Below are 10,592 nucleotides of genomic sequence, written 5' to 3' on the forward strand. Positions count from 1 at the left end.
TGAAAATAAAACTAATTAATAGTAACAACCTAATCAGTGTTGTCACATCTACCTACTTTTTGGTAGATCTACCTATTTTACCTGCGTTCTACCTATCTACCTCCCTCGGCCTGAAATCTACCTATTTTTCAAAATAATACAATTGTAAGCAATTCCTCAATACATGTGACGAAACATTACCTAATTTCTACCGAATTTAGGTTTGATTTAATGAAAACTTGCCAAAGAAACAGATTATACAAGCAGGTTTATTACCTAGAAACCAAGAAAATCCTAACTTATGTTTGAATTTCTTTAATGAACATGTGTACTTAATCATAAAAATGTACTTCTATTGAGTGGTAGATCTACCTATTTTTCATTTTAAATTCCACCCATTTCTACCTATTTTTGCACCCTATTCTACCATTTCGGCAAAATTGTATGTGACAACACTGAACCTAATCAAAATATTCTCACAATAAGTTTATCTTACACACTAGTTATATTCACACGCCGTCTATACTTTACATAGTTAATAGAACCTTATAAAAAGCGTAATGCATCGAACTGATACATACCCACTTCTCACTCTGAGCTCGGTAAAAACAAAGTTTATGCAAACCAGTGGTATAAGATTAGTAACGCATGTTACATATGGCATGATCTTGTCACTGGGGCAAGTAGGTCTGTGTGTGCGATACCAATGCAATCGATTTGCAAAGAAACTGGTGGAGGCAATGCGCACTGGATTGTCAGCCCGATTCGAACTTTAAGTTACGTCAAACATTTGCTAATGATACGATATGGATTAAATTAATACAAACTTTTAGCATAATTTTATTTAACTACTATTGAAACTCATAATAAACATTATGTATAAAAACAAAACACATAATGTTGTTAGTCATACTAATTAAATGACAGAATGCTGTATAATCATAAAAACATTCTTCATAACAATCCTTAGGAATAATTTTACTTCTTATAACATACATTTCGTATTATAATTTAAATGTAAGTAGTACAACATTTTAACGAATGATCAGGTGACATAATATTCTATTATATACTTGGTGTCAAACAAACTATTAAATTATACAACAATCTAACTATTCAACTTTAAGGCTGGTCGCCGTTAGGTACGACGATGAGCGAAGCGGGGAGGAGTGTTAGGTAGAACTGCGACCATATGTCTCGGAAATGTGCTTGTCCATTTCACTAGACGGTTATTGGGACCGTGCGAAGTGCGTGGTGGGGGTAAGTAAAGCGATCCCAGCGCATAAGGTGGTAAAAATTTGAACTAACTGCGGACAGCGTCTTTAACATTTCGTACAATTATATGGCTCGAAATGAAACTTTCATTTACGATTACTCCTGAAATATTCATTTAAATTGTATGGTGTAAGGGACCATTGTAATCTGTATGAAATGCTTAATATTACTAACGTATTTATTTTGATAATTGTTAATAATGTATCCATGTAAATAGCTTTGCAAATGCCACATATTACGTGATCTTTTTCTAGAAGTTAAGAATGGATATAGTAAGTTATCCTTAAAAGATAGACATTTCACATCGCGGACTTTTTTGTAGACCTATGAACAGTGCCGGATTAACCATTAAGCAAAATAAGCACTTGCTTAGGGCACCACGTCTAGGGGGGGCACCAAAATCGTAGGAAAAAAACGCGCAGGCTGCATCGCAGTCGTAGTACTTATGTACCCATCTAATAACGAAGGGTCGTAATAGAGTGAGGACACGTAAGCATATCTCCAACCCTTCGCGGAGGCCCTCAAAGCTCATAGCCAAAATATCTTACCGTCGGGCTTGTGGCCAACCGATTTTCTCGACGTAGATTACCGATTTTGTAGCGAATTTTGCTCTCTTGCACGCCAGATGTGTCGGCCTGGCCGAGTTGCTGCAGAACCACGATCCTGCGACCTAATTGTCAAACTGTTATAAAGGGCCCCGCGAAGGCACAAAACCAAAAGCAACTTATTAAGTTTCGGTTTCCACTTAAGCCAAATGCCGAGTAGTAGGAGAACCGTGATTACATAGGTTCGATTTCAAGTCACTCTTTTGCAGTTCGGCGTTAGGTCTTATGCGACGCTAGGCCTTCTACTTTGTGCAAACTGCCTTACTTTCACTTAACATGGATCCAAATCTAAGCTGTCCTCTCTCGAAGCTGGGCCTAAGCCTTGCTCACACCTCGCCATCAGTTGTAATGTATGATAACCCACCGCGATCGGACGCTCCGGACGTTCAGCCATTCATACCTCGCCAGTGGTCAAATTCAAATGCTTTCTTCCAGCTCGACCTTTGGCCTCATCCATGCCTCATCCGTAAGCGCCGATCGAACGCTCCGCGCGTTCAGCCTTATGAAAAGCTCAGCCTTAGACTTTGCCTTTAAAAACACTGATTTAAACTTTCACGATTTAAGCCAATCAAATTAGATCCAAAAAAAGCGTTTTGAGGAATTAATTCCCAGCAAGCTGAAAAATGTTTTAATACTTTCATTTCATTCTAAATGCGTGTAATCCAAGTTTGCTCCATCCCAGGGGGTATGCATACATTTTGGGATCCTTAGGAGATAATTTTTTCCTTTCGAAACCACTTAATTTTGAAGGACATAGGACAGTTCGTGGATTAGACACTGTTAAGAAGGCGTTTTTAGATTTTTAACATGATTTTACCAAAAATAAAAAATAGGTCGATATTTTTTATTTTATACAATTTAGACTACCTAGGAATACATATTAGGGTACCTTCAATAAATCAATATGTTTTATTGCAAGAACATAGTTAAATTACGTTTCGGATCCTCAGATATCAGTTTTAATCCTAATTAGAACAAATTTTCCGCCGGACGTACCGTTTCCGATTTTCAAGCAAAAAAAACTGAAAAAGAGGAAACATTTATGCACACCATCTGGAATGGAGCAAACTCGGATTACACGCATTTTTAGGACCAAATTCGAAAACTTCTAATTTTATTAGCATAATTGTGACGCATTATTATTTAAGAAAACGGGACTTAATCGCCTTTGATTAAGTTCTAAAATTACCTCCAACGTCAAGATAATGATGTCGACTTTACCCAGTCTTCTCCGAGACCATGCGGACAACGCCGTTTTTGAAACGTCGGGTCAGTGGTAATTTTAAAACTTCCCCTATTAAGTCCCGTTTTCGTAAACAATAATTTGCTATTTAAGACACTTGCGGCCATTGGTTCTTGTTCTGACAAGAACCAATGGCCAATGGCTAAGCTCCTACTGAAGCCATGCCTTTGCCCTCACATGAATGAGCTTCGCAGGAAAGCTCTATAGGTTGTAAAACCCTGTGCGGAGTACGGCCTATGCCTTTTATGTCTTCTCACACTTGGACATAGGTTGGCTCGCCTCCGGCCTTATGCGAAGCACGATCTTCAATTTGCTAACACTTGACCTTACATACTGTTGGAATATTATTACTGCAGTACTGTCAATTTCCGTGATAAAATGATGTGTTTTCTGTGTGAATTGAAAATTCTATTCTCAGCAGTAATGCGGCAATAAACGTCACTCAATTTACCAAGAAAATTCAATGTAATCTTGATGAGGGGGCACCATGGTCTAGAAGTGCTTAGGGCATCAAAATGTCTTAATCCGGCACTGCCTATGAATGAGAAACAACCCCACCATACATTGTGTTGTTATAGCTCAAACAGATTAGGCAGCGTTTTCGAATAAAGCTCCTAGCCAGCGTGATATTTTCCGACAACATCGTTATATTTCAAACAATTTACACAAAACCTTAACAAGTTATATACTTAAGCCTTCCTCAAAAATCACTCTATTGATAGATGAAAGTCGTATGAAAATCCGTTCAGTAGTTTTTAGTTTTGGAGTAGTTTTATAAGATGTAGTGAATTTACGTTTTCCCCTAGAATTGCGGACACTAGGTTGCGTGACAGTCGTGCACGCTCCCAATATGCCTTCAACATTATGATGTTGGTTTTCATGAATAAAAGACGTTCTGAGTATTAAATAGTATCCAAAGTGAACATTATACTGGTTGCATGTTATGAAAATACATTATTATGCTACTAAACTATTATTACTTTCGAAATTGTGCAATCCTTTTTAGGGTTCCGTAGCCAAATGGCAAAAAACGGAACCCTTATAGATTCGTCATGTCCGTCTGTCTGTCCGATTCTGTCACAGCCACTTTTTTCCGAAACTATAAGAGCTGTACTGTTCAAACTTAGTAAGTGGATGTATTCTATGAACCGCATTAAGATTTTCACACAAAAATAGAAAAAAAACAATAAATTTTGGAGGTTCCCCATACTTAGAACTGAAACTCAAAAAATCTTTTTTCATCAAACCCATACGTGTGGGGTATCTATGGATAGGTCTTCAAAAATGATATTGAGGTTTCTAATATCATTTTTTTCTAAAATGAATAGTTTGCGCGAGAGACACTTCCAAAGTGGTAAAATGTGTCCCCCCCCCCCCCCCGTAACTTCTAAAATAACAGAATGAAAAATCTAAAAAAAATATATGATATACATTGCCATGTAAACTTCCACCGAAAATTGGTTTGAACGAGATCTAGTAAGTAGTTTTTTTTTATATGTCATGAAATAAAATAAAAAAAATTTTTTTCTTCATACCCATACATGTGGGGTATCTATGGATAGGTCTTCAAAAATGATATTAAGGTTTCTGGCCGGTGTCAGTAGTTCTGTGAGTGTTATGCTGATGAACGAACCAGTCGAGAGGGTGTATGAGGCCCGTAACTTAGGTCTCCTAATGGACTGTGGACTGCGATATGAGAAACATACCGCTGAGGCTATTAGGAGTTGCTTTTATAAACTTAAGGTGCTATATAAAATCCGTCCATATTTAAGTGAAAACCTGCGCATACAATTAGTTGAATCACTCGTCCTGTCAAAATTGAATTATGTTGATGTTGTGTTTGGGCCAAGACTTCTTGCCAAAACTAAACGACTCATACAGCGTGTTCAAAATGCCTGTGCTCGCTTCTGTTTTGATATTCCGTTGAGAGCTCACGTGACTCCGTATCTGAATAGCCATAAGATCCTTAAAATGCAACACCGCCGTAAACTTCACTTAGCTTGTTTGCTCTTTGGCGTACTGAACTATAAAACTCCTGCATATCTTTTCAAGAAGCTATCTTGCATTAAGCTCCGCGAGCGCCGTGATTGTGGAATTCATCTGTTGACGCCGCGTCATGCCTCAGCCGCTTTCCGAGGAAGTTTTAAGTATTCTGCATCCCGTTGTTGGAACAATGTTCCGCCGCCAGTGAGAAACCTGCAAAGTATTCATAGTTTTAAGACAAAGCTTAAACAGTACTTGCTCAATCACCAGCTTAACCAGGAAACCTGCAGATTGGAAACAAGTTGCCTGTAGTCAAGACTATTATTACTTACCACAATGTTTTTGCTCCTTCCGCAATGGAATCGACACCATTCCCCACACACCATCCTTATAATAGTTATTTTATTTAAGCTGATTATGCTACTATTAGTTTTTCTTTTGTTTACATATTTTAGTCAACTTTGTTTTATGGTTTTCATGATCGAAAACGGATTGAGATTATGAGTTTCATCTTATTATTATGTTTGTCAAATCTGTCACTGGATTTAATTCGTGTAGCTACCGCTGACCTGGCGCTAGTTGCGCACGCTTAATGCCGCACCACGATACGATCCGACCGGACCGGTACAGACTGGACGTTCGTTTCGTCCGTGCAATTTTATTTAGTGTTAAGTATGTTCGTCATGTTTATTTTATGTTTCTTTCCTTTTTTCTGTTACCTTCCGTGACTATTTCGCACTCGATGGTCTCATCGGAAGATCAGCGCTGGAAGTCGCCAGCAACATGCTGAGATGAGGCCATTTCGTGACACTTTACTCTCACTATGTTCTCTTTTATGTCTGTCTATTACTGTTTGTGTGTTTATGAATAAAACAAATTCTATTTCTATTTCTATTCTATTTCTATAATATCATTTTTTTCTAAACTGAATAGTTTGCGCGAGAGAACCTTCCAAAGTGAAAAAAAGTGTGTCCCCCCCCCCCTGTAACTTCTAAAATACAAGAATGAAAAATCTAAAAAAAATATATGATATACATTACCATGCAAACTTCCACCGAAAATTGGTTTGAACGAAATCTAGTGAGTAGTTTTTTTTTTTAATACGTCATAATATTAAAAAAAAAATTTTTCATCAAACCCATACGTGTGTGGTATCTATGGATAGGTCTTCAAAAATGATATTTAGGTTCCTAATATCATTTTTTTCTAAACTGAATAGTTTGCGCGAGAGACACTTCCAAAGTGGTAAAATGTGTGTCCAAAGTGGTAAAATGTTGAACAACATCTAGTAAGAAGATTTTTTTTAATACGTCTTAAATTGTACGGAACCCTTCATGCGCGAGTCCGACTCGCACTTGGCCGCTTTTTTTGTTTTAATTTTTATACCAAATCATCATTTCTGCATTGTTAAAATTATGCAAAATGAAATTTCGTAAAGTTAGTAGTAAAAATATTAAACACCTTCTTCAAACATAAACGCCACTTTTGACACTGACATATTCAATCCATATCGTGCCTTTAGGAATTTTTTGACGTACCTCTCTTCTTTAAGTTCGAATCGAGCGATGTGTCCCACTATTCATACTATCATTACTAACCACCCTATGTAGGTAACCATATCCCGGGTTGAGGGGTGTAATGTGGTTGGTTGACGTTTAAAAACTGCAATGACAAATATCTTACTATAAGTAGATGTCGATAAAATTATGACGTCAGACAGCACCGACATGCAATTTGTAAATATTATAATCGTTTTAAAAAATTTACTAAATAATTATTAAATATTTTTTTTAAATATAAATTGCAAAATATAATTATGAAATAAATAATTTAAATATAGAATAAACGAAATAAATTTGCAAACAAATCTCACTAATAATTACTAATTAGTGAGTTATGGTTGTCACCTGACAAAGTGTACTTACCTACATTACCTACTTCTTCGCAACAAGCCAATCTACGGTGTAGGCTGTAGAAGTTATCACATAAGGATGATTTTTTTATTTTTAACAAGTAAGATAAATATAATAGCTATTAATCAAACTATTAACAAGTCATCAAGGAACAAATTTTAATATTTATTAAAAATTAATGTCGCGGCAATGACCACTTTCTATCAGTCAGACTGTCTGCCATCTGTCTATGTATCGGATAATCATTAATATTCATACTGTAGTATGTAGATATTAATTTTATATCTATGCTAATAATTCCATTTTTGACAAGGATTACTTCAAATATTCATAATCGCATAATAAATAAAGTATGCAGACACGACAACGTACGAAAAATGAATCGGGTATCAGGGGGCCTACGTAAACCGAAATTTGCAAATTGCGGGGATCTTCCTCTTTTACTCACAGTAAGACGTATTAAGAGTGACAGAGAAAAAATTAAAATCCAATTTAAATTCCATTACATGGTGATGACGTAAATCTACTAGGACGACTGACCACAAACAGTAAGTTTAATTATTATAGAATTCCTGTGGACTAGGCCAATTTCGGACCTTTATCGTCGAAAGTGATTAAGCCGATCTCCTTATATTTATTTTCATACAACTTAATAATAAGGAGTATAACTGCAATGTGCTGCCGCCAGAGTGCAGCACGAGCACCTTTCGTAAACCATAGAGTAACTTATACATACTTTTTTTTTTTTTTTTTTTAAGATTTTATAGTGTCGATTGAAGACACAGGGCCCTCGCTAATGATACGGGCGACCCTGTGTCCGCGGTGACATTTCGAAAGGCTGTTTTTGATTTATGCGATGCCGGGTCCGGCATCACCATCAGTCAAGAAGCAATGGTGATGCTCAGTTTAGAGACCCGGCGTTGTTTTAGTGATTAAGCTTTGATGGACCCATGGTCCCCGCATTGAGTACGGGCGGCCATGGGCCCTGGAGTTGGTGGTTGAGATTTGTTTTTTTTTTGTGTTGCGTAATATTTAAAGTTTTGATATTTTAGGTTGGTTGTGCGAGTAGGGACCGCAGTAGATGTTGATAACTCTACTCGACGAACGCTGCTGCCCATACGTCAGTTTCCCTTAGTCGCCTTTTACGACACCCACGGGACGAGATGGGGTGGTGCTATTCTAAGACGCCGGCACCACACGGCGACTTATACATACTGTGCCTTAAACTGTTTTTTGACAAGTTTTCACAGATAATAAAATATGACATTGATGCATCGAGTTTACAAAGGGTCTACAGGGAAACGCGAAAATCGAAATTTAGTTCATCGCTCGAATATGCAAGAGTGATAGAGAGGTTAGATAACGAAATTTGTCTCGCGGTAGAGCCTCAGATTGTGATGGATTGTGGTAGTGGCGCTCCCTACGCAGAGTTTCGCGTAATATTCCCTAGTGAAGAAGTTGCTCACAGATTCAACAAAGCCAATTTTCTGGAATACTTCCGAATCCTACTATCCCGTGGTCAATTGGCATGTATTTAAAAACTAATTCATTTAATTTAATAGGATGAGTAGCTAAGTAAATACAGATACATTGAAAATTATTAGTTAGCGCCCAGACATTTCACGCTAAGCATTTCGACCACTGTTTCCAATCTCCGCGCGCCATAACTCTGCCAACTCAATCCACCGAACGTCTCAATCAGAAACTATTGTTAAATATTGCACCAACGTGTTATGTACTGTAATTAAGTAGCTGCTGTGTACACACCACAATGACACAAGAAACACGCAGGCATTCACATGACAATCAAAACTGGGCGAATTTATAAAAGTTACGTGTGTAATGGCTTTATTGAGGCGAATGGGCATAAAAAAGTCTCTGAGATGTCACACAATTGGACTGGAGCAAAGTCTATCAATGTTACCTTTTATAGATCGTTTCATTCACGAAGAAGCATGCTTTAGCTCGTATTGTCTTGCTATTAAAGGTTAGATTTGACAAATCTGCGCGTCATCGTGGATGACACGAACTATAAACACTTGCTCCACGTATAATAGGTACGGTTAAGGTGGAGGTACTTCCCCAGTTGGGCTCTGCTCGAGATCTGGAATGTATAATGATATCCGCTGCGGCGTGCCCTACCACACAAAGCGATATGACATTCACAATGCCCATACCTCTCTTTTGGACGTAGTTTAAGGACGTACCCGGGTCCATTTAAGGACGAAGGTGAGTAAGGTTGCCAGAGCTCAACAAGGGGGGGTAGGGTAGGCAATAAAAATTCCTTGAATGTATGGACAGCCGTCGTAAAGATAATATGTTTAAGATTTTTCACCTTAGTGCTTTGTAATAAGGCGAGAATTGTAAACATATTTTTGTCGACGGCTGTATATTTGTACAATCAGCTCCAGAGACACCCTGACCTGCCCTGCATTTAAAACTAAACCAAACAATTGAATACTGTGACATATGAATGTCATTTCGAACATCGAAAGTACGGAAGGTGGAGATAAGGAACGAAATCTCCATATACCAAAAAGTGTCATCAAAAAACTTTAAATAGGTGGCGCTACAATACCTAGAGTACTTGAACAAAAAAATCAAATCATAGACAGCGCAAGTCACTCCGTCAATAACGCCTAGGTTCTTAGCTACACTAGCGCTACTCTGGAGAGATTTGGAACTATTATTTATAGCTGAAGGCTGGACACTTTTGCAACAGCTCTACCATGAGAGATGCCACTCCTCTTAATTCCACACTCCATAATCGAAAGTACGAGATAGTACTTTCGTTCAGTAACCAACGTGTAAACTCGTTCTTAACTAATTAAACACTACTCAATATGTAAATAGACCCTAAGACAAGTTTATACGCTCGTAAGGGCCTTATGAGATAAAAAATAATTATTGATTATCTCCGAAATGGAGTTAATTAGAATACCGGTGTCTTTGAGAAAGTTACTTAATTTAAGCTCAGGAATGCACCCTTGAAATTAACGGAAATAAAAAAAAAAACATGTATTTTTCCAATATAAGTAAATTAATAATATTGCAGTGAAAACAACCTTCAAATGCTAACAAAATCATTTACATTGGTTTACATTATTTGCAATTTTATTTTGAACCCCACTTTAGACATATATTTATATTTAGTTCAATCATCCATGTCAGCTTTGGTAAATTAATCAGAAGACCTGCCCAATTTTTTAACATTTTACAGTAATGAGACTTTATCCCACGTATTAATTTTGAAACGCTCTTGCTTAAACCAGAATAATCCTGCGGTTTTACGTGAAAAACTCAATTTCTAGCCAAGTTTTCATAAATTACCGCTTGCATACAATAAACGACGTTGTTCAGGTTCATAGAGATATTTTTCGCATATAAACAATTGATCTATTACAATAAGCACTTAAACTAACTAATGATAGAAGAAAAACTTGTAAGCCAGTACTCTTAGTACTGAAAACAAAGACTAATAAAATTGCCAAGTTTGTGAGCTTACTATGCAGTCGGGTTCTGTACAGTCTTAAGAGAAAAGGGGACGTCGCTTCTCCATACAAACGTAGTCCTATTTTCCCCTCTGGATAATGA

The sequence above is a fragment of the Cydia pomonella genome, chromosome 18 (assembly GCF_033807575.1).
Source record: "Cydia pomonella isolate Wapato2018A chromosome 18, ilCydPomo1, whole genome shotgun sequence".
Classification (NCBI taxonomy): Eukaryota; Metazoa; Arthropoda; class Insecta; order Lepidoptera; family Tortricidae; genus Cydia; species Cydia pomonella.